This window comes from Schistocerca serialis, unplaced genomic scaffold (assembly GCF_023864345.2).
Source record: "Schistocerca serialis cubense isolate TAMUIC-IGC-003099 unplaced genomic scaffold, iqSchSeri2.2 HiC_scaffold_1393, whole genome shotgun sequence".
Classification (NCBI taxonomy): domain Eukaryota; kingdom Metazoa; phylum Arthropoda; class Insecta; order Orthoptera; family Acrididae; genus Schistocerca; species Schistocerca serialis.
The window spans coordinates 20,241,197-20,269,040 of record NW_026047617.1 but is presented as its reverse complement, the minus strand read 5'-3'; positions in this window follow the sequence as shown (position 1 = coordinate 20,269,040).

Genomic DNA, 27,844 nt, shown 5'->3' with positions numbered 1-27,844 from the left:
ATCGGAATTAAATACAAAAGGCACAATGCCGACTTAAGTACAAGAAGACTGACTCTTCTTACTGTCTATGCTTTGAACCATCCCTGTGACACTAGTTATAGATTCCGATGTTCTACTCCAGGTTTACTTTACCCATTGGTCGTTCTTATTGACGATGAAACACAGAAATTGCATCGGAATTAAATACAAAAGGCACAATGCCGACTTAAGTACAAGAAGACTGACTCTTCTTACTGAGTATGTTTGAACCATTACTGTGAGAATAGTATAAATTCCGATGTTTCACTTCAGGTTTACTGTATCCCTCGGACCTTCTTATTGACGATGAAACACAGAAATTGCATCGGAATTAAATACAAAAGGCACAATGCCGACTTAAGTACAAGAAGACTGACTCTTCTTACTGACTATGTTTTGAACCATTCCTGTGACACTAGTTATAGATTCCGGTGCTTCACTCCAGGTTTACTGTATTCCTTGGACCTTGTTATTGACGATGAAACACAGAAATTGCATCAGAATTAAATAGATAAGGCATAATGCCGACTAAAGTACAAAAAGACTGACGCTTCTTACTGACTATGGTTTGAAACATTCCTGTGAAACTAGTTATAGATTCCGATGCTTCACTTCAGGTTTACTGTATCCCTTGGACCTTCTTATTGACGATGAAACACAGATATTGCATCGGAATTAAATAGAAAAGGCACAATGCCGACTTAAGTACAAGAAGACTGACCCTCCTTACTGTCTATGTTTTGAACCATTCCTGTGACACTAGTTATAGATTCCGATGCTTCACTTCAGCCTTACTGTATCCCTCTGACCTTCCTATTGACGATGAAACACAGAAATTTCATCCGAATTAAATACAAAATTCACAATGCCGACTTAAGTACAAGAAGACTGACTCTTCCTACTGTCTATGTTTTGACCGTTCCTGTGACACTAGTTATAGATTCCGATGCCTCACATCAGGTTTACTGTATACCTCTGACCTTCCTATTGACGATGAAACACAGATATTGCATCGGAATTAAATACAAAAGGCACAATGCCGACTTAAGTATATGACGACTGACTCTTCTTACTGACTATGCTTTGAACCATTCTTGTGACACTAGTTATAGATTCCGATGCTTCACTCCAGGTTTACTGTATCCCTTGGACCTTCTTATTGACGATGAAACACAGAAATTGCATCGGAATTAAATACAAAAGGCACAATGCCGACTTAAGTTCAAGAAGACTGACTCTTCTTACTGTCTATGTTTTGAAAGATTCCTGTGACTCTAGTTATAAATTCCGATGCTTCACTTCATGTTTACTGTATCCCTCTGACCTTCTTATTGACGATGAAACACAGAAATTGCATCGGAATTAAATACAAAAGGCACAATGCCGGCTTAAGTACAAGAAGACTGACTCTTCTTACTGTCTATGTTTTGAACCATTCCTGTGACACTAGTTATAGATTCCGATGCTACACTTCAGGTTTACTGTATCCCTCTGACCTTCTTATTGACGATGAAACACAGAAATTGCATCGGAATTAAATACTTAAGGCACAATGCCGAATTAAGTTCAAGAAGACTGACTCTTCTTACTGTCTATGGTTTGAACCATTCCTGTGCCACTAGTTATAGACTCCGATGCTTCATTTCAGGTTTACTGTATCATTTGGACCTTCTTATTGACGATGAAACACAGAAATTGCATCGGAATTAAATACAAAATGCACAATGCCGACTTAAGTACAAGAAGACTGACTCTTCTTACTGACTATGTTTTGAACCAATCCTGTGACACTACTTATAGATTCCGATGTTTCACTTCAGGTTTACTGAATCCCTTGGACGTTCTTATCGACGATGAAACACAGAAATTGCATCGGGATTAAATAGAAGAGGCCCAATGCCGACTTCAGTACAAGAAGACTGACTCTTCTTACAGTCTATGTATTGAAATATTCCGGTGAACTAGTTATAGATTCCGATGCTTGACTTCAGGTTTACTGTATCCCTTGGACCTTCTTATTGACGAGGAAACACAGAAATTGGATCGGAATTAAATACAAAAGGCACAATGCCGACTTTAGTACAAGAAGACTGACGCTTCTTACTCACTATGGTTTGAAACATTCCTGTGAAACTAGTTATAGATTCCGATGCTTCACTTCAGGTTTAGTGTATCCCTTGGACCTTCTTAATGACGATGAAACACAGAAATTGCATCGGAATTAAATACAAAAGGCACAATGCCGACTTAAGATCAAGAAGACTGACTCTTCTTACTGTATATGTTTTGGAACATTCCTGTAACTCTAGTTATAGATTCCGATGCTTCACTCCAGGTTTACTGTATCCCTTGGACCTTCTTAATGACGATGAAACACAGAAATAGCATCGGAATTAAATACAAAAGACACAATGCCGACATAAGTACAAGAAGACTGACGGTTCTTACTGTCTATGTTTTGAACCATTCCTGTGACTTTAGTTATAGACTCCTATGCTTCACTTCAGGTTTACTGCATCATTTGGACCTTCTTATTGACGATGAAACACAGAAATTGCATCGGTATTAAATACAAAAATCACAATGCCGACTTAAGTACAAGCAGACTGACTCTTCTTACTGTCTATGATTTGAACCATCCCTGTGACACTAGTTATAGATTCCGATGCTTCACTCCAGGTTTACTGTGTCCCTTTGACCTTCTTATTGACGATGAAACACAGAAATTGCATCGGAATTAAATACAATAGGCACAATACCGACTTAAGTACAAGAAGACTGACTCTTCCTACTGCCTATGTTTTGAACCATTCCTGTGTTAGTAGTTATAGATTCCGATGCTTCACTTCAGGTTTACTGTATCCCTTGGACCTTCTTATTGACGATGAAACACAGAAAATGCTTCGGAATTAAATACAAAAGGCACAATGCCGTCATAAGTTCAAGAAGACTGATTCTTCTTACTGTCTATGTTGAAATCCATTCCTGTGACACTAGTTATAGATTCTGATGCTTCACTCAAGGATTTCTGTATCCTTTGGACCATCTTATTGACGATGACACACAGAAATTGCATCGGAAATAAATACAAAATGCACAATGCCGACTTAAGTACAAGAAGACTGACTCTTCTTACTGACTATGTTTGAACCATTCCTGTGACACTACTTATAGATTCCGATGCTTCACTGCAGGTTTACTGAATCCCTTGGACCTTCTTATTGACGATGAAACACAGAAATTGCATCGGGATTAAATAGAAGAGGCAAAATGCCGACTAAAGTACATGAAGACTGACTCTTCTTACTGTCAATGATTTGAACCATTCCTGTGACACTAGTTATAGATTCAGATGCTTCACTTCAGGTTTACTATATCCCTAGAACCTTCTTATTGACGATGAAACACAGAAATTGCATCGGAATTAAATACAAAAGGCACAATGCCGACGTAAGTACAAGAAGACTGACTCTTTTTACTGTCTATGTTTTGAACCATTCCTGTGACGCTAGTTATAGATTCCTTTGCTTCACTCCAGGTTTACTGTATCCCTTGGTCCTTCTTATTAACTATGAAACACAGAAATTGCATCGGAATTAAATACAAAAGGCACAACGCCGACTTAAGTACAAGAAGACTGACTCTTCATACTGACTATGTTTGAACCATTCCTGTGACACTAGTTATAAATTCCGATGCTTCACTTCAGGTTTACTGTATCCCTTGGACCTTCTTATTGACGATGAAACACAGAAATTGCATCGGAATTTAATACAAAAGGCACAATGCAGAATTAAGTACAAGAAGACTGACTCTTCTTACTGTCTATGATTTGAACCATTCCTGTGACACTAGTTATAGATTCCGATGCTTCACTCCAGGTTTACTGTATCCCTTGGACCTTCTTATTGACGATGAAGCACAGAAATCGCATCGGAATTACATAGAAAATGCACAATGCCGACTTAAGTACAAGAAGACTGACTCTTCTTACTGACTATGTTTTGAACCATTCCTGTGACACTAGTTATAGATTCCGATGCTTCACTTCAGGTTTACTGTATCCCTCTGACCTTCACATTGACGATGAAACACAGAAATTGCATCGGAATTAAATACAAAAGGCACAATGCCGAATTAAGTACAAGAAGACTGACTCTTCTTACTGCCTATGTTTTGAACCATTCCTGTGACACTAGTTATAGACTCCGATGCTTCACTTCAGATTTACTGCATCATTTGGACCTACTTGTTGACGATGAAACACAGAAATTGCATCGGAATTAAATACAAAAGGCACAATGCCGACTTAAGTACAAGCAGAATGACTCTTCTTACTGTCAATGTTTTGAACCATCCCTGTGACACTAGTTATAGATTCCGATGCTTCACTCCAGGTTTACTGTGTCCCTTGGACCTTCTTATTGTCGATGAAACACAGAATTTGAATCGGAATTAAGTACAATAGGCACTATGCCGACTTAAGTACAAGAAGACTGACTCTTCTTACTGACTATGTTTTGAACCACTCCTGTGACACTAGTCATAGATTCCGATGCTTAACTTCAGGATTACCGTATCCCTCTGACCTTCTTATTGACGATGAAACACAGAAATAGCATCGGAATTAAATACAAAAGGCACAATGCCGACTTAAGTACAAGAAGACTGACTCTTCTTACTGTCTATGCTTTGAACCATCCCTGTGACACTAGTTATAGATTCCGATGTTTTACTCCAGGTTTACTTTACCCATTGGTCGTTCTTATTGACGATGAAACACAGAAATTGCATCGGAATTAAATACAAAAGGCACAATGCCGACTTAAGTACAAGAAGACTGACTCTTCTTACTGAGTATATTTGAACCATTCCTGTGAGAATAGTATAAATTCCGATGTTTCACTTTAGGTTTACTGTATCCCTCGGACCTTCTTATTGACGATGAAACACAGAAATTGCATCGGAATTAAATACAAAAGGCACAATGCCGACTTAAGTACAAGAAGACTGACTCTTCCTACTGTCTATGTTTTGAACCATTCCTGTGACACTAGTTATAGATTCCGGTGCTTCACTCCAGGTTTACTGTATTCCTTGGACCTTGTTATTGACGATGAAACACAGAAATTGCATCAGAATTAAATAGAAAAGGCATAATGCCGACTAAAGCACAAAAAGACTGACGCTTCTTACTGACTATGTTTTGAAACATTCCTGTGAAACTAGTTATAGATTCCGATGCTTCACTTCAGGTTTACTGTATCCCTTGGACCTTCTTATTGACGATGAAACACAGATATTGCATCGGAATTAATTAGAAAAGGCACAATGCCGACTTAAGTAAAAGAAGACTGACCATCCTTACTGTCTATGTTTTGAACCATTCCTGTGACACTAGTTATAGATTCCGATGCTTCACTTCAGGTTTACTGTATCCCTCTGACCTTCCTATTGACGATGAAACACAGAAATTTCATCCGAATTAAATACAAAATTCACAATGCCGATTTAAGTACAAGACGACTGACTCTTCTTACTGACTATGCTTTGAACCAGTCTTGTGACACTAGTTATAGATTCCGATGCTTCACTCCAGGTTTACTGTATCCCTTGGACCTTCTTATTGACGATGAAACACAGAAATTGCATCGGAATTAAATACAAAAGGCACAATGCCGACTTAAGTTCAAGAAGACTGACTCTTCTTACTGTCTATGCTTTGAAAGATTCCTGTGACTCTAGTTATAAATTCCGATGCTTCACTTCATGTTTACTGTATCCCTCTGACCTTCTTATTGACGATGAAACACAGAAATTGCATCGGAATTAAATACAAAAGGCACAATGCCGGCTTAAGTACAAGAAGACTGACTCTTCTTACTGTCTATGTTTTGAACCATTCCTGTGACACTAGTTATAGATTCCGATGCTACACTTCAGGTTTACTGTATCCCTCTGACCTTCTTATAGACGATGAAACACAGAAATTGCATCGGAATTAAATACTTAAGGCACAATGCCGAATTAAGTACAAGAAGACTGACTCTTCTTACTGTCTATGTTTTGAAAGATTCCTGTGACTCTAGTTATAAATTCCGATGCTTCACTTCATGTTTACTGTATCCCTCTGACCTTCTTATTGACGATGAAACACAGAAATTGCATCGGAATTAAATACAAAAGGCACAATGCCGGCTTAAGTACAAGAAGACTGACTCTTCTTACTGTCTATGTTTTGAACCATTCCTGTGACACTAGTTATAGACTCCGATGCTTCATTTCAGGTTTACTGTATCATTTGGACCTTCTTATTGACGATGAAACACAGAAATTGCATCGGAATTAAATACAAATGGCACAATGCCGACTTTAGTACAAGAAGACTGACTTTTCTTACTGACTATGTTTTGAACCAATCCTGTGACACTACTTATAGATTCCGATGTTTCACTTCAGGTTTACTGAATCCCTTGGACGTTCTTATTGACGATGAAACACAGAAATTGCATCGGGACTAAATAGAAGAGGCACAATGCCGACTTAAGTACAAGAAGACTGACTCTTCTTACTGTCTATGTTTTGAAATATTCCGGTGAACTAGTTATAGATTCCGATGCTTCACTTCAGGTTTACGTATCCCTTGTACCTTCTTATTGACGAGGAAACACAGAAATTGGATCGGAATTAAATACAAAAGGCACAATGACGACTTTAGTACAAGAAGACTGACTCTTCTTCCTGTCTATGTTTTGAACCATACCTGTGACGCGAGTTATAGATTCCGGTGCTTCACTCCACGTTTACTGTATCCCTTGGTCCATCTTATTGACGATGAAACACAGAAATTGCATCGGAATTAAATACAAAAGGCACAACGCCGACTTAAGTACAAGAAGACTGACTCTTCATACTGACTATGTTTGAACCATTCCTGTGACACTAGTTATAAATTCCGATGCTTCACTTCAGGTTAACTGTATCCCTTGGACCTTCTTATTGGCGATGAAACACAGAAATTGCATCGGAATGAAATACAAAAGGCACAATGCAGAATTAAGTACAAGAGGACTGACTCTTTTTACTGTCTATGATTTGAACCATTCCTGTGACACTAGTTATAGATTCCGATGCTTCACTCCAGGTTTACTGTATCCCTTGCACCTTGGTATTGACGATGAAACACAGAAATAGCATCGGAATTAAATAAAAGAGGCACAATGCCGACTTAAGTACAAGAAGACTGACTCTTCTTATTGTCTATGGTTTGAACCATTCCTGTGACACTAGATATAGATGACGATGCTTCACTTCAGGTTTACTGTATCCTTCCGACCTTCCTATTGATGATGAAACACAGAAATTTCATCCGAATTAAATACAAAAGGCACAATGCCGACTTAAATACAAGAAGACTGACTCTTCCTACTGTCTATGTTTTGACCATTCCTGTGACACTAGTTATAGATTCCGATGCTTCACTTCAGGTTTACTGTATCCCTCTGACCTTCTTATTGACGATGAAACTCAGATTTTGCATCAGAATTAAATAGAGAAGGCACAATGCCGACTTAAGTACAAGGAGACTGACTCTTCTTACTGACTATGTTTTGAACCATTCTTGTGACACTAGTTATAGATTCCGATTCATCACTCCAGGTTTACTGTATCCCTTGGACCTTCTTAATGACGATGAAACACAGAAATTGCATCGGAATTAAATACAAAGGACACAATCCCGACATAAGTACAAGAAGACTGACGCTTCTTACTGTCTATGTTTTGAACCATTCCTGTGACACTAGTTACAGACTCCGATGCTTCACTTCAGGTTTACTGCATCATTTGGACCGTCTTATTGACGATGAAACACAGAAATTACATCGGTATTAAATACAAAAATCACAATGCCGACCTTAGTACAAGCAGACTGACTCTTCTTACTGTCTATGTTTTGAACCATCCCTGTGACACTAGTTATAGATTCCGATGCTTCACTCCAGGTTTACTGTGTCCCTTGGACCTTCTTATTGACGATGAAACACAGAAATTGCATCGGAATTAAATACAATAGGCACAATACCGACTTAAGTACAAGAAGACTGACTCTTCCTACTGCCTATGTTTTGAACCATTCCTGTGACAGTAGTTATAGATTCCGATGCTTCACTTCAGGTTTACTGTATCCCTTGGACCTTCTTATTGATGATGAAACACAGAAATTGCATCGGAATTGAAAACAAAAGGCACAATGCCGACTTAAGTACAAGAAGACTGACTCTTCTTATTGACTATGTTTTGAACCATTCCTGTGACACTAGTCATAGTTTCCGATGCTTAACTTCAGGATTACTGTATCCCTCTGACCTTCTTATTGACGATGAAATACACAAATTGCATCGGAATTAAATACAAAAGACACAATGCCGACATAAGTACAAGAAGACTGACTCTTCTTACTGTCTATGATTTGAACCATTCCTGTGACACTAGTTATAGATTCCGATGTTTTACTCCAGGCTTACTGTATCCCTTGGTCCTTCTTATTTACGATGAAACACAGAAATTGCATCGGAATTAAATACAAAAGTCACAATGCCGACTTAAGTACAAGAAAACTGACTCTTCTTACTGACTATGTTTGAACTTTCCTGTGACATTAGTTATAAATTCCGAAGTTTCACTTCAGGTTTACTGTATGCCTTGGACCTTCTTATTGACGATGAAACACAGAAATTGCATCGGAAAAAAATACAAAAATCACAATGCCGACATAAGTACAAGAAGACTGACTCTTCTTACTGTCTATGTTTTGAACCATTCCTGTGACACTAGTTATAGATTCCGATGCTTCACACCATTTTTACTGTATCCCTGTGACCTTCTTATTGACGATGAAACACAGAAATTGCATCGGATTTAAATACAAAAGGCACAATGCCGACCTAAGTACAAGAAGACTGACTCTTCTTACTGTCTATGTTTTGAACCATTCCTGTGACACTAGTTATAGATTCCGGTGCTTCACTCCAGGTTTACTGTATTTTTTGGACCTTCTTATTGACGATGAAACACTGAAATTGCATCAGAATTAAATAGAAAAAGCACAATGCCGACTTAAGTACAAGAAGACTGACCCTTCTCACTGTCTATGTTTTGAACCATTCCTGTGACACTAGTTATAGATTCCGATGCTTCACTTCAGGTTTACTGTATCCCTCTGACATTCCTATTGACGATGAAACACAGAAATTTCATCCGAATTAAATACAAAAGGCACAATGCCGTCTTAAGTACAAGAAGACTGACTCTTCCTACTGTCTATGTTTTGAACGTTCCTGTGACACTACTTATAGATTCCGATGCTTCACTTCAGGTTTACTGTCTCCCTGTGACCTTCTTATTGACGATGAAACACAGAAATTGCATCGGATTCAAATACAAAAGGCACAATGCCGACCTAAGTACAAGAAGACTGACTCTTCTTACTGTCTATGTTTTGAAACATTCCTGTGACACTAGTTATAGATTCCGGTGCTTCACTCCAGGTTTACTGTATCCCTTGGATCTTCTTATTGACGATGAAACACAGAAATTGCATCAGAATTAAATAGAAAAGGCACAATTCCGACTTAAGTACAAGAAGACTGAGAGTTCTTACTGACTATGTTTTGAACCACTCCTGTGAAACTAGTTATAGATTCAGATGCATCACTTCAGGTTTAGTGTATCCCTTGGACCTTCTTATTGACGATGAAACACAGATATCGCATCGGAATTAAATAGAAAAGGCACAATGCCGACTTAAGTACAAGAAGACTGACTCTTCTTACTGTCTATGATTTGAACCATTCCTGTGAAACTAGTTATAGATTCCGATGCTTCACTTCAGGTTTACTGTATCCCTTGGACCTTCTTATTGACGATGAAACACAGATATTGCATCGGAATTATATAGAAAAGGCACAATGCCGACTTAAGTACAAGAAGACTTACTCTTCTTACTGTCTATGTTTTGAACCATTCCTGTGACACTAGATATAGATTCCGATGCTTCACTTCAGGTTTACTGTATCCCTCTGACCTTCCTATTGACGATGAAACACAGAAATTTCATCCGAATTAAATACAAAAGGCACAATTCCGACTTAAGTACATGAAGACTGACTCTTCCTATTGTCTATGTTTTGACCATTCCTGTGACACTAGTTATAGATTCCGATGCTTCACTTCAGGTTTACTGTATCCCTTTGACCTTCTTATTGACGATGAAACATAGATTTTTCATCGGAATTAAATACAAAAGGCACAATGCCGACTTAAGTACAAGAAGACTGACTCTTCTTACTGACTATGTTTTGAACCGTCCCTGTGACACTAGTTATAGATTCCGATGTTACACTCCAGGTTTACTGTATCCCTTGGACCTTCTTATTGACGATGAAACACAGAAATTGCATCGGAATTAAATACAAAAGGCACAATGACGACTTAAGTACAAGAAGACTGACTCCTCTGACTAACTATGTATTGCATCATTCCTGTGACACTAGTTATAGACTCCGATGCTCCACTTCAGGTTTACTGTATTCCTTGGACCTTCTTATTGACGATGAAACACAGGAATTGCTTCGGAATTAAATACGAAAGGCACATTGCCGACTTAAGTAAAAGAAGACTGACTCTTCATAATATCTATGATTTGAACCATTGCTGTGACACTAGTTATAGATTCCGATGCTTCACTACAGGTTTACTGTATCCCTTGGACCTTCTTATTGACGATGAAACACAGAAATTGCATCAGAATTAAATAGAAAATGCACAGTGATGATTTAAGTACAAGAAGACTGACTCTTCTTACTGACTATGTTTGAACCATTCCTGTGACACTAGTTAGAGATTCCGATGCTTCACTTCAGGTTTACTGTATCCCTTGGACCTTCTTATTGACGATGAAACACAGATATTGCATCGGAATTATATAGAAAAGGCACAATGCCGACTTAAGTACAAGAAGACTTACTCTTCTTACTGTCTATGTTTTGAACCATTCCTGTGACACTAGATATAGATTCCGATGCTTCACTTCAGGTTTACTGTATCCCTCTGACCTTCCTATTGACGATGAAACACAGAAATTTCATCCGAATTAAATACAAAAGGCACAATGCCGACTTAAGTACATGAAGACTGACTCTTCCTATTGTCTATGTTTTGACCATTCCTGTGACACTAGTTATAGATTCCGATGCTTCACTTCAGGTTTACTGTATCCCTTTGACCTTCTTATTGACGATGAAACATAGATTTTTCATCGGAATTAAATACAAAAGGCACAATGACGACTTAAGTACAAGAAGACTGACTCTTCTCACTGACTATGTTTTGAACCGTCCCTGTGACACTAGTTATAGATTCCGATGTTACACTCCAGGTTTACTGTATCCCTTGGACCTTCTTATTGACGATGAAACACAGAAATTGCATCGGAATTAAATACAAAAGGCACAATGACGACTTAAGTACAAGAAGACTGACTCCTCTGACTGACTATGTATTGCATCATTCCTGTGACACTAGTTATAGACTCCGATGCTCCACTTCAGGTTTACTGTATTCCTTGGACCTTCTTATTGACGATGAAACACAGAAATAGCATCGGAATTATATACAAAAGGCACAATGCCGACTTAAGTGAAAGAAGACTGACTCTTCTTACTAGCTATGTTTTGAACCATCCCTGTGACACTAGTTATAGATTCCGATGTTTTACTCCAGGTTTACTTTATCCCTTGGTCCTTCTTATTGACGATGAAACACAGAAATTGGATCGGAATTAAATACAAAAGGCACAATGCCGACTTAAGTACAAGAAGACTGACTCTTCTTACTGTCTATGTTTTGAACCATTCCTGTGACACTAGTTATAGATTCCGATGCTTCACACCATTTTTACTGTATCCGTTTGACCTTCTTATTGACGATGAAACACAGAAATTGCTTCGGAATTAAATACAAAAGTTACAAAGCCGACTTAAGTACAAGAAGACTGACTCTTCTTACTGTCTATGTTTTGAATCATTCCTGTGACACTAGTTATAGATTCCGATGCTCCACTTCAGGTTTACTGTATCCCTCTGACCTTCTTATTGACGATGAAACACAGAAATTGCATCGGAATTAAATACAAAAGGCACAATGCCGACTTAAGTACAAGACGACTGACTCTTCTTACTGACTATGTTTTGAACCATTCTTGTGACACTAGTTATAGATTCCGATGGTTCACTCCAGGTTTCCTGTATCCCTTGGACCTTCCTATTGACGATGAAACACAGAAATTTCATCCGAATTAAATACAAAAGGCACAATGCCGACTTAAGTACAAGAAGACTGACTCTTCCTACTGTCTACGTTTTGACCGTTCCTGTGACACTAGTTATAGATTCCGATGCTTCACATCAGGTTTACTGTATACCTCTGACCTTCCTATTGACGATGAAACACAGATATTGCATCGGAATTAAATACAAAAGGCACAATGCCGACTTAAGTACAAGACGACTGACTCTTCTTACTGACTATGTTTTGAACCATTCTTGTGACACTAGTTATAGATTCCGATGGTTCACTCCAGGTTTCCTGTATCCCTTGGACCTTCTTATTGACGATGAAACACAGAAATTGCATCGGAATTAAATACAAAAGGCACAATTCCGACTTAAGTTCAAGAAGACTGACTCTTCTTACTGTCTATGCTTTGAAAGATTCCTGTGACTCTAGTTATAGATTCCGATGCTTCACTTCATGTTTACTTTATCCCTCTGACCTTCTTATTGACGATGAAACACAGAAATTGCATCGGAATTAAATACAAAAGGCACAATGCCGGCGTAAGTACAAGAAGACTGACTCTTCTTACTGTCTATGTTTTGAACCATTCCTGTGACACTAGTTATAGATTCCGATGCTTCAATTCAGGTCTACTGTATCCCTTGGACCTTCTTATTGACGATGAAACACACAAATTGCTTCAGAATTAAATACAAAAGGCACAATGCCGTCATAAGTACAAGAAGACTGACTCTTCTTACTGTCTATGTTGAAATCCATTCCTGTGACACTAGTTATAGATTCCGATGCTTCACTCAAGGATTTCTGTATCCTTTGGACCATCTTATTGACGATGACACACATGAATTGCATCGGAATTAAATACAAAATGCACAATGCCGACCTAAGTACAAGAATACTGACTCTTCTTACTGACTATGTTTTGAACCATTCCTGTGACACTACTTATAGATTCCGATGCTTCACTTCAGGTTTACTGAATCCCTTGGACCTTCTTATTGACGATGAAACACAGAAATTGCATCGGCATTAAATAGAAGAGGCACAATGCCGACTTAAGTACATGAAGACTGACTCTTCTTACTGTCAATGTTTGAACCATTCCTGTGACACTAGTTATAGGTTCAGATGCTTCACTTCAGGTTTACTGTATCCCTTGAACCTTCTTATTGACGATGAAACACAGAAATTGCATCGGAATTAAATACAAAAGGCACAATGCCGACTTATGTACAAGAAGACTGACTCTTCTTACTGTCTATGTTTTGAACCATTCCTGTGACGCTAGTTATAGATTCCGGTGCTTCACTCCAGGTTTACTGTATACCTTGGTCCTTCTTATTAACGATGAAACTCAGAAATTGCATCGGAATTAAATACAAAAGGCACAACGCCGACATAAGTACAAGAAACTGACTCTTCATACTGACTATGTTTGAACCATTCCTGTGACACTAGTTATAAATTCCGATGCTACACTTCAAGTTTACTGTATCCCTTGGACCTTCTTATTGACGATGAAACACAGAAATTGCATCGGAATTAAATACAAAAGGCACAATGCAGATTTAAGTACAAGAGGACTGACTCTTCTTACTGTCTATGATATGAACCATTCCTGTGACACTAGTTATAGATTCCGATGCTTCACTCCAGGTTTACTGTATCCCTTCGACCTTCTTATTGACGATGAAACACAGAAATCGCATCGGAATTACATAGAAAATGCACAATGCCGACTTAAGTACAAGAAGACTGACTCTTCTTACTGACTATGTTTTGAACCATTCCTGTGACAGTAGTTATAGATTCCGATGCTTCACTTCAGGTTTACTGTATCCCTCTGACCTTCTCATTGACGATGAAATACAGAACTTGCATCGGAATTAAATACAAAAGGCACAATGCCGAATTAAGTACAAGAAGACTGGCTCTTCTTACTGTCTATGTTTTGAACCATTCCTGTGACAATAGTTATAGACTCCGAAGCTTCACTTCAGATTTACTGCATCATTTGGACCTACTTGTTGACGATGAAACACAGAAATTGCATCGGAATTAAATACAAAAGGCACAATGCCGACTTAAGCACAAGCAGAATGACTCTTCTTACTGTCAATGTTTTGAACCATCCCTGTGACACTAGTTATAGATTCCGATGCTTCACTCCAGGTTTACTGTATGCCTTGGACCTTCCTCTTGACGACGAAACACAGAATTTGCATCGGAATTAAATACAATAGGCACAATGCCGACTTAAGTACAAGAAGAATGACTCTTCTTACTGACTATGTTTGGAACCACTCCTGTGACACTAGTCATAGATTCCGATGCTTAACTTCAGGATTACTGTATCCCTCTGACCTTCTTATTGACGATGAAACACAGAAATAGCATCGGAATTAAATACAAAAGGCACAATGCCGACTAATGTACAAGAAGACTGACTCTTCTTACTGTCTATTATTTGAACCATCCCTGTGACACTAGTTGTGAATTCCGATGTTTTACTCCAGGTTTACTTTACCCATTGGTCCTTCTTATTGACGATGAAACACAGAAATTGCATCGGAATTAAATACAAAAGGCACAATGCCGACTTAAGTTCAAGAAGACTGACTCTTCTTACTGTCTATGTTTTGAAAGATTCCTGTGACTCTAGTTATAGATACCGATGCTTCACTTCAGGTTTACTGTATCCCTCTGACCTTCTTATTGACGATGAAACTCAGATTTTGCATCGGAATTAAATACAGAAGGCACAATGCCGACTTAAGTACAAGAAGACTGACTCTTCTTACTGACTATGTTTTGAACCATTCTTGTGACACTAGTTATAGATTCCGATGCTTCCCTCCAGGTTTACCGTATCCCTTGGACCTTCTTAATGACGATGAAACACAGAAATTGCATCGGAATTAAATACAAAAGGCACAATGCCGACTTAAGATCAAGAAGACTGACTCTTCTTACTGTATATGTTTTGGAACATTCCTGTGACTCTAGTTATAGATTCCGATGCTTCACTCCAGGTTTACTGTATCCCTTGGACCTTCTTAATGACGATGAAACACAGAAATTGCATCGGAATTAAATACAAAAGGCACAATGCCGGCATATGTACAAGAAGACTGACTCTTCTTACTGTCAATGTTTTGAACCATTCCTGTGACACTAGTTATAGATTCCGATGCTTCAATTCAGGTCTACTGTATCCCTTGGACCTTCTTATTGACGATGAAACACAGAAATTGCTTCGGAATTAAATACAAAAGGCACAATGCCGTCATAAGTACAAGAAGATTGACTCTTCTTACTGTCTATGTTTAAATCCATTCCTGTGACACTAGTTATAGATTCCGATGCTACACTCCAGGATTTCTGTATCCTTTGGACCATCTTATTTTCGATGACACACAGAAATTGCATCGGAATTAAAGACAAAATGCACAATGCCGACTTAAGTACAAGATGACTGACTCTTCTTACTGTCTATGTTTTGATCCAATCCTGTGACACTACTTATCGATTCCGACGTTTCACTTAAGGTTTACTGAATCCCTTGGACGTTCTTATTGACGATGAAACACAGAAATTGCATCGGGATTAAATAGAAGTGGCACAATGCCGACTTAAGTACAAGAAGACTGACTCTTCTTACTGTCTATGTTTTGAACCATTCCTGTGACACTAGTTATAGATTCCGATGCTTCACTTCAGGTTTACTGTATCCCTTGGACCTTCTTATTGATGATGAAACACAGAAATTGGATCGGAATTAAGTACAAAAGGCACAATGCCGACTTTAGTACAAGAAGACTGACTCTTCTTACTGTCTATGTTTTGAACCATACCTGTGACGCGAGTTATAGATTCCGGTGCTTCACTCCACGTTTACTGTATCCCTTGGTCCATCTTATTGACGATGAAACACAGAAATTGCATCGGAATTAAATACAAAAGTCACAATGCCGACTTAAGTACAAGAAAACTGACTCTTCTTACTGACTATGTTTGAGCTTTCCTGTGACATTAGTTATAAATTCCGATGTTTCACTTCAGGTTTACTGTATGCCTTGGACCTTCTTATTGACGATGAAACACAGAAATTGCATCGGAAAAAAATACAAAAATCACAATGCCGACATAAGTACAAGGAGACTGACTCTTCTTACTGTCTATGTTTTGAACCATTCCTGTGACACTAGTTATAGATTCCGATGCTTCACACCATTTTTACTGTATCCCTCTGACCTTGTAATTGACGATGAAACACAGAAATTGCATCGGAAATAAATACAAAAGGCACAATAGCGACTTAAGTACAAAAAGACTGACTCTTCTTACTGTCTAAATTTTGAACCATTCCTGTGACACTAGTTATAGATTCCGATGCTTCAATTCAGGTCTACTGTATCCCTGGGACATTTTTCTTGACGATGAAACACAGAAATTGCATCGGAATTATACACAAAAGGCACAATGCCGACATAAGTACAAGAAGACTGACTCATCTTACTGTCTATGTTTAATACCATTCCTGTGACACTAGTTATAGATTCCGATGCTTCACTCCAGGTTTACTGTATCCTTTGGACCATCTTAAGGACGATGACACACAGAAATTGCATCGGATTTAAATACAAAAGGCACAATGCCGACTTAAGTACAAGAAGACTGACTCTTCTTACTGACTATGTTTTGAACCATTCCTGTGACACTACTTATAGATTCCGATGCTTCACTTCAGCTTTACTGTATACCTTGGACCTTCTTATTGACTATGAAACACAGAAATGACATCGGGATTAAATAGAAAAGGCACAATGCCGACTTAAGTACAAGAACACTGACTCTTCTTAATATCTATGATTTGAACCATTCCTGTAACACCAGTTATAGATTCCGATGCTTCACTCCAGGTTTACTGGATCCCTTGGACCTTCGTATTGACGATGAAACACAGAATTTGCATCAGAATTAAATAGAAAATGCACAGTGATGACTTAAGTACAAGAAGATTGACGCTTCATACTGTCTATGTTTTGAACCATTCCTGTGACACTAGTTATAGACACCGATGCTTCACTTCAGGTTTACTGCATAATTTGGACCTTCTTATTGACGATGAAACACAGAAATTGCATCGGTATTAAATACAGAAATCACAATGCCGACTTAAGTACAAGCAGACTGACTCTTCTTACTGTCTATGTTTTGAACCATCCCTGTGACACTAGTTATAGATTCCGATGCTTCACTCCAGGTTTACTGTGTCCCTTGGACCTTCTTATTGACGATGAAACACAGAAATTGCATCGGAATTAAATACAATAGGCACAATACCGACTTAAGTACAAGAAGACTGACTCTTCCTACTGCCTATGTTTTAAACCATTCCTGTGACAGTAGTTATAGATTCCGATGCTTAACTTCAGGTTTACTGTATCCCTTGGACCTTCTTATTGATGATGAAACACAGAAATTGCATCGGAATTGAAAACAAAAGGCACAATGCCGACTTAAGTATAAGAAGACTGACTCTTCTTATTGACTATGTTTTGAACCATTCGTGTGACACTAGTCATAGTTTCCGATGCTTAAGTTCAGGATTACTGTATCCCTCTGACCTTCTTATTGACGATGAAACACAGAAATTGCATCGGAATTAAATACAAAAGACACAATGCCGACATAAGTACAAGAAGACTGACTCTTCTTACTGTCTATGTTTTGAACCATCCCTGTGACACTAGTTATAGATTCCGATGTTTTACTACAGGTTTACTGTATCCCTTGGTCCTTCTTATTTACGATGAAACACAGAAATTAAATCGGAATTAAATACAAAAGTCACAATGCCGACTTAAGTACAAGAAAACTGACTCTTCTTACTGACTATGTTTGAACTTACCTGTGACATTAGTTATAAATTCCGATGTATCACTTCAGGTTTACTGTATGCCTTGGTCCTTCTTATTGACGATGAAACACAGAATTTGCATCAGAATTAAATAGAAAATGCACAGTGATGACTTAAGTACAAGAAGATTGACGCTTCATACTGTCTATGTTTTGAACCATTCCTGTGACACTAGTTATAGACACCGATGCTTCACTTCAGGTTTACTGCATAATTTGGACCTTCTTATTGACGATGAAACACAGAAATTGCATCGGTATTAAATACAGAAATCACAATGCCGACTTAAGTACAAGCAGACTGACTCTTCTTACTGTCTATGTTTTGAACCATCCCTGTGACACTAGTTATAGATTCCGATGCTTCACTCCAGGTTTACTGTGTCCCTTGGACCTTCTTATTGACGATGAAACACAGAAATTGCATCGGAATTAAATACAATAGGCACAATACCGACTTAAGTACAAGAAGACTGACTCTTCCTACTGCCTATGTTTTAAACCATTCCTGTGACAGTAGTTATAGATTCCGATGCTTAACTTCAGGTTTACTGTATCCCTTGGACCTTCTTATTGATGATGAAACACAGAAATTGCATCGGAATTGAAAACAAAAGGCACAATGCCGACTTAAGTATAAGAAGACTGACTCTTCTTATTGACTATGTTTTGAACCATTCGTGTGACACTAGTCATAGTTTCCGATGCTTAAGTTCAGGATTACTGTATCCCTCTGACCTTCTTATTGACGATGAAACACAGAAATTGCATCGGAATTAAATACAAAAGGCACAATGCCGACTTTAGTACAAGAAGACTGACTCTTCTTACTGTCTATGTTTTGAACCATACCTGTGACGCGAGTTATAGATTCCGGTGCTTCACTCCACGTTTACTGTATCCCTTGGTCCATCTTATTGACGATGAAACACAGAAATTGCATCGGAATTAAATACAAAAGTCACAATGCCGACTTAAGTACAAGAAAACTGACTCTTCTTACTGACTATGTTTGAGCTTTCCTGTGACATTAGTTATAAATTCCGATGTTTCACTTCAGGTTTACTGTATGCCTTGGACCTTCTTATTGACGATGAAACACAGAAATTGCATCGGAAAAAAATACAAAAATCACAATGCCGACATAAGTACAAGAAGACTGACTCTTCTTACTGTCTATGTTTTGAACCATTCCTGTGACACTAGTTATAGATTCCGATGCTTCACACCATTTTTACTGTATCCCTCTGACCTTGTAATTGACGATGAAACACAGAAATTGCATCGGAAATAAATACAAAAGGCACAATAGCGACTTAAGTACAAAAGACTGACTCTTCTTACTGTCTAAATTTTGAACCATTCCTGTGACACTAGTTATAGATTCCGATGCTTCAATTCAGGTCTACTGTATCCCTGGGACATTTTTCTTGACGATGAAACACAGAAATTGCATCGGAATTATACACAAAAGGCACAATGCCGACATAAGTACAAGAAGACTGACTCATCTTACTGTCTATGTTTAATACCATTCCTGTGACACTAGTTATAGATTCCGATGCTTCACTCCAGGTTTACTGTATCCTTTGGACCATCTTAAGGACGATGACACACAGAAATTGCATCGGATTTAAATACAAAAGGCACAATGCCGACTTAAGTACAAGAAGACTGACTCTTCTTACTGACTATGTTTTGAACCATTCCTGTGACACTACTTATAGATTCCGATGCTTCACTTCAGCTTTACTGTATACCTTGGACCTTCTTATTGACTATGAAACACAGAAATGACATCGGGATTAAATAGAAAAGGCACAATGCCGACTTAAGTACAAGAACACTGACTCTTCTTAATATCTATGATTTGAACCATTCCTGTAACACCAGTTATAGATTCCGATGCTTCACTCCAGGTTTACTGGATCCCTTGGACCTTCGTATTGACGATGAAACACAGAATTTGCATCAGAATTAAATAGAAAATGCACAGTGATGACTTAAGTACAAGAAGATTGACGCTTCATACTGTCTATGTTTTGAACCATTCCTGTGACACTAGTTATAGACACCGATGCTTCACTTCAGGTTTACTGCATAATTTGGACCTTCTTATTGACGATGAAACACAGAAATTGCATCGGTATTAAATACAGAAATCACAATGCCGACTTAAGTACAAGCAGACTGACTCTTCTTACTGTCTATGTTTTGAACCATCCCTGTGACACTAGTTATAGATTCCGATGCTTCACTCCAGGTTTACTGTGTCCCTTGGACCTTCTTATTGACGATGAAACACAGAAATTGCATCGGAATTAAATACAATAGGCACAATACCGACTTAAGTACAAGAAGACTGACTCTTCCTACTGCCTATGTTTTAAACCATTCCTGTGACAGTAGTTATAGATTCCGATGCTTAACTTCAGGTTTACTGTATCCCTTGGACCTTCTTATTGATGATGAAACACAGAAATTGCATCGGAATTGAAAACAAAAGGCACAATGCCGACTTAAGTATAAGAAGACTGACTCTTCTTATTGACTATGTTTTGAACCATTCGTGTGACACTAGTCATAGTTTCCGATGCTTAAGTTCAGCATTACTGTATCCCTCTGACCTTCTTATTGACGATGAAACACAGAAATTGCATCGGAATTAAATACAAAAGACACAATGCCGACATAAGTACAAGAAGACTGACTCTTCTTACTGTCTATGTTTTGAACCATCCCTGTGACACTAGTTATAGATTCCGATGTTTTACTACAGGTTTACTGTATCCCTTGGTCCTTCTTATTTACGATGAAACACAGAAATTAAATCGGAATTAAATACAAAAGTCACAATGCCGACTTAAGTACAAGAAAACTGACTCTTCTTACTGACTATGTTTGAACTTACCTGTGACATTAGTTATAAATTCCGATGTATCACTTCAGGTTTACTGTATGCCTTGGTCCTTCTTATTGACGATGAAACACAGAAATTGCATCGGAAAAAAATACAAAAATCACAATGCCGACATAAGTACAAGAAGACTGACTCTTCTTACTGTCTATGTTTTGAACCATTCCTGTGACACTAGTTATAGATTCCGATGCTTCACACCATTTTTACTTTATCCCTTTGACCTTCTTATTGACGATGAAAAACAGAAATTGCATCGGAATTAAATACAAAAGGTACAATGCCGACTTAAGTACAAGAAGACTGACTCTTCTTACTGTCTATGTTTTGAACCATTCCTGTGACACTAGTTATAGATTCCGGTGCTTCACTCCAGGTTTACTGTATTCTTTGGACCTTCTTATTGACGATGAAACACTGAAATTGTATCGGAATTAAATACAAAAGGCACAATGCCGACTTAAGTTCAAGAAGACTGACTCTTCTTACGGTCTATGTTTTGGAACCTTCCTGTGACTCTAGTTAAAGATTCCGATGCTTCACTTCATGTTTACTGTATCCCTCTGACCTTGTTATTGACGATGAAACACAGAAATTGCATCGGAAATAAATACAAAAGGCACAATGCCGACTTATGTACAAAAAGACTGACTCTTCTTACTGTCTAAATTTTGAACCATTCCTGTGACACTAGTTATAGATTCCGATGCTTCAATTCAGGTCTACTGTATCCCTTGGACATTTTTATTGACGATGAAACACAGAAATTGCATCGGAATTAAATACAAAAGGCACAATGCCGACATAAGTACAAGAAGACTGACTCATCTTACTGTCTATGTTTAATACCATTCCTGTGACACTAGTTATAGATTCCGATGCTTCACTCCAGGTTTACTGTATCCCTTGGACCATCTTAAGGACGATGACACACAGAAATTGCATCGGATTTAAATACAAAAGGCACAATGCCGACTTAAGTACAAGAAGACTGACTCTTCTTACTGACTATGTTTTGAACCATTCCTGTGACACTACTTATAGATTCCGATGCTTCACTACAGCTTTACTGTATACCTTGGACCTTCTTATTGACTATGAAACACAGAAATGACATCGGGATTAAATAGAAAAGGCACAATGCAGAATTAAGTGCAGGAGGACTGACTCTTCTTACTGTCTATGATTTGAATAATTCCTGTGACACTAGTTATTGATTCCGATGCTTCACTCCAGGTTTACTGTATCCCTTGCACCTTCTTATTGACGATGAAACACAGAAATTGCATCGGAATTAAATGAAAAAGGCACAATGCCGACTTAAGTACAAGAAGACTGACTCTTCTTAATGTCTATGGTTTGAACCATTCCTGTGAAACTAGTTATAGATACCGATGCTTCACTTCAGGTTTACTGTATCCCTCTGACCTTCTTATTGACGATGAAACTCAGATTTTGCATCGGAATTAAATACAGAAGGCACAATGCCGACTTAAGTACAAGAAGACTGACTCTTCTTACTGACTATGTTTTGAACCATTCTTGTGACACTAGTTATAGATTCCGATGCTTCACTCCAGGATTACCGTATCCCTTGGACCTTCTTAATGACGATGAAACACAGAAATTGCATCGGAATTAAATACAAAAGGCACAATGCCGACTTAAGATCAAGAAGACTGACTCTTCTTACTGTATATGTTTTGGAACATTCCTGTGACTCTAGTTATAGATTCCGATGCTTCACTCCAGGTTTACTGTATCCCTTGGACCTTCTTAATGACGATGAAACACAGAAATTGCATCGGAATTAAATACAAAAGGCACAATGCCGGCATATGTACAAGAAGACTGACTCTTCTTACTGTCAATGTTTTGAACCATTCCTGTGACACTAGTTATAGATTCCGATGCTTCAATTCAGGTCTACTGTATCCCTTGGACCTTCTTATTGACGATGAAACACAGAAATTGCTTCGGAATTAAATACAAAAGGCACAATGCCGTCATAAGTACAAGAAGATTGACTCTTCTTACTGTCTATGTTTAAATCCATTCCTGTGACACTAGTTATAGATTCCGATGCTACACTCCAGGATTTCTGTATCCTTTGGACCATCTTATTTTCGATGACACACAGAAATTGCATCGGAATTAAAGACAAAATGCACAATGCCGACTTAAGTACAAGATGACTGACTCTTCTTACTGTCTATGTTTTGATCCAATCCTGTGACACTACTTATAGATTCCGACGTTTCACTTCAGGTTTACTGAATCCCTTGGACGTTCTTATTGACGATGAAACACAGAAATTGCATCGGGATTAAATAGAAGTGGCACAATGCCGACTTAAGTACAAGAAGACTGACTCTTCTTACTGTCTATGTTTTGAACCATTCCTGTGACACTAGTTATAGATTCCGATGCTTCACTTCAGGTTTACTGTATCCCTTGGACCTTCTTATTGATGATGAAACACAGAAATTGGATCGGAATTAAGTACAAAAGGCACAATGCCGACTTTAGTACAAGAAGACTGACTCTTCTTACTGTCTATGTTTTGAACCATACCTGTGACGCGAGTTATAGATTCCGGTGCTTCACTCCACGTTTACTGTATCCCTTGGTCCATCTTATTGACGATGAAACACAGAAATTGCATCGGAATTAAATACAAAAGTCACAATGCCGACTTAAGTACAAGAAAACTGACTCTTCTTACTGACTATGTTTGAGCTTTCCTGTGACATTAGTTATAAATTCCGATGTTTCACTTCAGGTTTACTGTATGCCTTGGACCTTCTTATTGACGATGAAACACAGAAATTGCATCGGAAAAAAATACAAAAATCACAATGCCGACATAAGTACAAGAAGACTGACTCTTCTTACTGTCTATGTTTTGAACCATTCCTGTGACACTAGTTATAGATTCCGATGCTTCACACCATTTTTACTGTATCCCTCTGACCTTGTAATTGACGATGAAACACAGAAATTGCATCGGAAATAAATACAAAAGGCACAATAGCGACTTAAGTACAAAAAGACTGACTCTTCTTACTGTCTAAATTTTGAACCATTCCTGTGACACTAGTTATAGATTCCGATGCTTCAATTCAGGTCTACTGTATCCCTGGGACATTTTTCTTGACGATGAAACACAGAAATTGCATCGGAATTATACACAAAAGGCACAATGCCGACATAAGTACAAGAAGACTGACTCATCTTACTGTCTATGTTTAATACCATTCCTGTGACACTAGTTATAGATTCCGATGCTTCACTCCAGGTTTACTGTATCCTTTGGACCATCTTAAGGACGATGACACACAGAAATTGCATCGGATTTAAATACAAAAGGCACAATGCCGACTTAAGTACAAGAAGACTGACTCTTCTTACTGACTATGTTTTGAACCATTCCTGTGACACTACTTATAGATTCCGATGCTTCACTTCAGCTTTACTGTATACCTTGGACCTTCTTATTGACTATGAAACACAGAAATGACATCGGGATTAAATAGAAAAGGCACAATGCCGACTTAAGTACAAGAACACTGACTCTTCTTAATATCTATGATTTGAACCATTCCTGTAACACCAGTTATAGATTCCGATGCTTCACTCCAGGTTTACTGGATCCCTTGGACCTTCGTATTGACGATGAAACACAGAATTTGCATCAGAATTAAATAGAAAATGCACAGTGATGACTTAAGTACAAGAAGATTGACGCTTCATACTGTCTATGTTTTGAACCATTCCTGTGACACTAGTTATAGACACCGATGCTTCACTTCAGGTTTACTGCATAATTTGGACCTTCTTATTGACGATGAAACACAGAAATTGCATCGGTATTAAATACAGAAATCACAATGCCGACTTAAGTACAAGCAGACTGACTCTTCTTACTGTCTATGTTTTGAACCATCCCTGTGACACTAGTTATAGATTCCGATGCTTCACTCCAGGTTTACTGTGTCCCTTGGACCTTCTTATTGACGATGAAACACAGAAATTGCATCGGAATTAAATACAATAGGCACAATACCGACTTAAGTACAAGAAGACTGACTCTTCCTACTGCCTATGTTTTAAACCATTCCTGTGACAGTAGTTATAGATTCCGATGCTTAACTTCAGGTTTACTGTATCCCTTGGACCTTCTTATTGATGATGAAACACAGAAATTGCATCGGAATTGAAAACAAAAGGCACAATGCCGACTTAAGTATAAGAAGACTGACTCTTCTTATTGACTATGTTTTGAACCATTCGTGTGACACTAGTCATAGTTTCCGATGCTTAAGTTCAGGATTACTGTATCCCTCTGACCTTCTTATTGACGATGAAACACAGAAATTGCATCGGAATTAAATACAAAAGACACAATGCCGACATAAGTACAAGAAGACTGACTCTTCTTACTGTCTATGTTTTGAACCATCCCTGTGACACTAGTTATAGATTCCGATGTTTTACTACAGGTTTACTGTATCCCTTGGTCCTTCTTATTTACGATGAAACACAGAAATTAAATCGGAATTAAATACAAAAGTCACAATGCCGACTTAAGTACAAGAAAACTGACTCTTCTTACTGACTATGTTTGAACTTACCTGTGACATTAGTTATAAATTCCGATGTATCACTTCAGGTTTACTGTATGCCTTGGTCCTTCTTATTGACGATGAAACACAGAAATTGCATCGGAAAAAAATACAAAAATCACAATGCCGACATAAGTACAAGAAGACTGACTCTTCTTACTGTCTATGTTTTGAACCATTCCTGTGACACTAGTTATAGATTCCGATGCTTCACACCATTTTTACTTTATCCCTTTGACCTTCTTATTGACGATGAAAAACAGAAATTGCATCGGAATTAAATACAAAAGGTACAATATCGACTTAAGTACAAGAAGACTGACTCTTCTTACTGTCTATGTTTTGAACCATTCCTGTGACACTAGTTATAGATTCCGGTGCTTCACTCCAGGTTTACTGTATTCTTTGGACCTTCTTATTGACGATGAAACACTGAAATTGTATCGGAATTAAATACAAAAGGCACAATGCCGACTTAAGTTCAAGAAGACTGACTCTTCTTACGGTCTATGTTTTGGAACCTTCCTGTGACTCAAGTTAAAGATTCCGATGCTTCACTTCATGTTTACTGTATCCCTCTGACCTTGTTATTGACGATGAAACACAGAAATTGCATCGGAAATAAATACAAAAGGCACAATGCCGACTTATGTACAAAAAGACTGACTCTTCTTACTGTCTAAATTTTGAACCATTCCTGTGACACTAGTTATAGATTCCGATGCTTCAATTCAGGTCTACTGTATCCCTTGGACATTTTTATTGACGATGAAACACAGAAATTGCATCGGAATTAAATACAAAAGGCACAATGCCGACATAAGTACAAGAAGACTGACTCATCTTACTGTCTATGTTTAATACCATTCCTGTGACACTAGTTATAGATTCCGATGCTTCACTCCAGGTTTACTGTATCCCTTGGACCATCTTAAGGACGATGACACACAGAAATTGCATCGGATTTAAATACAAAAGGCACAATGCCGACTTAAGTACAAGAAGACTGACTCTTCTTACTGACTATGTTTTGAACCATTCCTGTGACACTACTTATAGATTCCGATGCTTCACTACAGCTTTACTGTATACCTTGGACCTTCTTATTGACTATGAAACACAGAAATGACATCGGGATTAAATAGAAAAGGCACAATGCCGACTTAAGTACAAGAACACTGACTCTTCTTAATATCTATGATTTGAACCATTCCTGTAACACCAGTTATAGATTCCGATGCTTCACTCCAGGTTTACTGGATCCCTTGGACCTTCGTATTGACGATGAAACACAGAAATTGCATCAGAATTAAATAGAAAATGCACAGTGATGACTTAAGTACAAGAAGACTGACGCTTCATACTGTCTATGTTTTGAACCATTCCTGTGACACTAGTTATAGACACCGATGCTTCACTTCAGGTTTACTGCATCATTTGGACCTTCTTATTGACGATGAAACACAGAAATTGCATCGGTATTAAATACAAAAATCACAATGCCGACTTAAGTACAAGCAGACTGACTCTTCTTTCTGTCTATGTTTTGAACCATCCCTGTGACACTCGTTATAGATTCCGATGCTTCACTCCAGGTTTACTGTGTCCCTAGGACCTTCTTATTGACGATGAAACACAGAAATTGCATCGGAATTAAATACAATAGGCAAAATACCGACTTAAGTACAAGAAGACTGACTCTTCCTACTGCCTATGTTTTGAACCATTCCTGTGACAGTAGTTATAGATTCCGATGCTTCACTTCAGGTTTACTGTATCCCGTGGACCTTCTAATTGATGATGAAACACAGAAATTGCATCGGAATTGAAAACAAAAGGCACAATGCCGACTTAAGTACAAGAAGACTGACTCTTCTTATTGACTATGTTTTGAACCATTCGTGTGACACTAGTCATAGTTTCCGATGCTTAAGTTCAGGATTACTGTATCCCTCTGACCTTCTTATTGACGATGAAACACAGAAATTGCATCGGAATTAAATAC